Consider the following 3027-nt stretch of genomic DNA (forward strand, 5'->3'; position numbering starts at 1 on the left):
GTGAAAACAGGCATATTCCGCAACCAAGAAGAGAACCGTGCCCTCTGGGTTCATAAGTTGATGCTCAACCAGTGAGCCACACTGGCTGGACTGTATGCCATCTTAAAAAAACAATTGACTCCCTCTCATTATACCAGTTATTATGCCATTTCTGTGCTCCCTTTTAAAGCTAAAATTATCAAGTTCTCTTTATTTTTTCTAGTGCCTTTTTTTCTCTCTCTTTTTTAAAAATACATTTTTATTGATTTCAGACAGGAAGGGAGAGAGAGATAGAAACATCCATGATGAGAGAAAATCATTGATTGGCTGCGTCTGGGGATTGAGCCCGCAACCCAGTCATGTGCCCTGATTCGGAAATGAACTGAGACCTCCTGGTTGAGGCTCAAACACTGAGCTACGCTGGCTGGACTTCTCTTTAAAAAAAAAAAAAAGGGGATAGTTATGATAAATCTCCCATCCATCTGACACCATACATAGTTACTAGATTGTTATTGACTATATTCCTTATGCTGTACATTACATCCACATGACTATTCTGTACAACCAATTTGTATTTCTTAATCCCTTCACCTTTTTTCACCCATCCTCACCACCCCCTCCCATCTGGCAACTGTCAAAACGTTTTCTGTATCTATGAGTCTGTTTCTGTACTGCTTGTTTGTACATATTGTTTTTTAGATTCACTTGCAGATAGGTAATGTATTTATTGCCATTTTATTGTTCATACTCTTTTTTATTTGATCTTTAAGAGAGGAAGGGAGAGAGAGAGCGAAGCATCGATCTGTTGCCTTCTGTAAGCCCCCAACTGAAGATCGAACCCACAATCTAGTTATGTGCCCTGACCGGGAATCAAATCCACCACCTTTGGTGTACAGAACAACACTCCAACCAACTGAGTTACACTGGCCAGGGGTATTGTTCATATTCTTGATTTTTGTCTTAAAGAAGACCCTTTAACATTTCATATAGTACTGGTTTGTTGGTGATTAACTTCTTTAGATTTTTCTTGTCACAGGAGCTGTTTATCTGTCCTTCAAGTCTAAGTGATAGCATTTCTGGGTAGAGTAATCTTGATTATAGGTCCTTGCTTTTCATCATTTTGAATGTTTCTTATCAGTTCCTTATGGCCTGCAACATTTCTCTTGAGAAATCAGCTGTCAGTCTTATGGGAGCTCCCTTGTAGATAACTAACTGCTTTTCTCTTGCTCCTTTTGATTCTCTTTGTCTTTAACCTTTGGCATTTTAATTATGATGTTCTTGGTGTGGGCCTCTTTATCTTGCTTGGGATTCTCTGTGCTTCCTGGCCTTGTATGTCTATTTACTTCACCAAGTTAGGGAAGTTTTCTGTCATTATTTTTTCAAATAGGTTTTCAATTTATTGCTCTCTCTCTCCTTCCAGCATTCCCATGATGCGAATATTGGTATGCTTGAAGTTGTCCCAGAGGCTACTTACATTGGCCTCACTTTTTGGATATTTTTTCCTGTTCTGGTTGCATGTTTCTTACTTCCTTATGTTTCAAATGGCTGATTTGATTCTCGGCTTCATCTACTCTACTGTTGATTCCTTATAAGACTTTTCAGTTAGTATATCCTTTATTTCTGGTTCTTTTGTATGATGTTGAGGTTCTCACTAAGTTCATTGAGCATCCATATAACCCATGTTTTGAACTTTGCATATAATAGATTTTTTTAGTTCTTTTTCTGGTGTTTTGCTTTGTTCTTTCATTTGGGGTGTGTTTCTTTGTCTCCTTATTTTAGCAACCTCCCTGTTTGTTTCTATGTATTAGGCAGAGCTGATACATCTTCCAGCCTTGGTAGAGTGGCCTAATATAGTAGGTGTCCTGTAGTGTCCAGTGGCGCAGCCTCCCCTATCACCCAAGCTGGGAACTCAAGGTATGCCCTCCTGTGTGGTCTGTACACCCTCATCTTGTGGTTGAGCCTTGATTGTTGGCACATCAATGGGAGGGATTTACCCAGGTCAGTCAGCTGCAAGGATTGTCTTTGACCACTGATTTCTGACCACCATAGAGGATTGGCTGTGCAGGGGCCCAGCCTATGGAGTAGGACTTACTCTGGCAGGGCTCGGGTGCCTGCTGAGTCCACTTCTTGAGTGTGACACTTGTAGTTAGGTGGTTCTTCGACATTATCTGAAGCTGTCCACTGATTGCACTTGCTCTGGGGCCTCCCGTGAGGTGCAGACCAAAGTCAGCCCTGTCCTATGTTCTGCCTGGGGCCACCTGGCATAAGCTACAAAGTGATCTGCAGATATTTGCTACTTGTGCTGGGCTTGGAGCAGCTTAGGCAAAGCCAAGCTATGAACCAAGGCTGGCTGCTGCTAATGCTGGGCCTGGAGCCACTTAGCTGCTGATATGGGGCTCACTGAGGCCACATGCTTCTTATTTGAGAGAATTTAGTAAGATCTCTCTTAATTATACTCCAATATGGCTTTTGTTCATATCACCCTAGAAAAACTATTATTGACAAAGTCTCAGTAACTTTCATGTTGCTATTTCATGGGTTATCATACATAACCTCTTAGGAGGATTGCTAAAGTTGATCATCCTTTCTTTCTTGATATGGTTTCATTCACTTAGTTTCCAGAATGCCATACTCTTTGTGTGTGTGCATGTGTCATTTAAGTTTTCTAAATTTATTGTTTTGAATTACAGTTTATATTCAGTATTATTCTGTATTAGTTTCAGATGTACAGCAAAGTGGTTAGAAAATTATGTACTTTACAGAGTAGTCCCCCTTCTTCTTCAAGTACCCACCTGGCCGCATACATAGTTATCATGATACTATTGACTGTAATCTCTATGCTGAAATCTCCATCTCTGTGACTGTTCTGTAACTACCAATTTGTACTGCTTAATCCCGTCACCTTTTTCACCCAGCTCCCAATCCCCTTCCCTCTGACAACTGTCAGTCTGTTCTCTGTATCTATGAGTCTTTCTATTTTATTTATTTTGTTCATTAGATTCCACATATAAGTGAAATCATATGATATTTGTCTTTCTTTGTCTGACT

At 40.3% G+C, this 3027-nt stretch overlaps 1 pseudogene; it reads left to right on the forward strand.

The window, feature by feature from the left end:
- The window catches only part of LOC102763546, a 36878-nt pseudogene that overhangs the window by 31635 nt on the left and 2216 nt on the right, over positions 1 to 3027 (forward strand).

The sequence above is a fragment of the Myotis davidii genome, unplaced genomic scaffold, assembly GCF_000327345.1.
Source record: "Myotis davidii unplaced genomic scaffold, ASM32734v1 scaffold1491, whole genome shotgun sequence".
In the NCBI taxonomy this organism is placed as follows: domain Eukaryota; kingdom Metazoa; phylum Chordata; class Mammalia; order Chiroptera; family Vespertilionidae; genus Myotis; species Myotis davidii.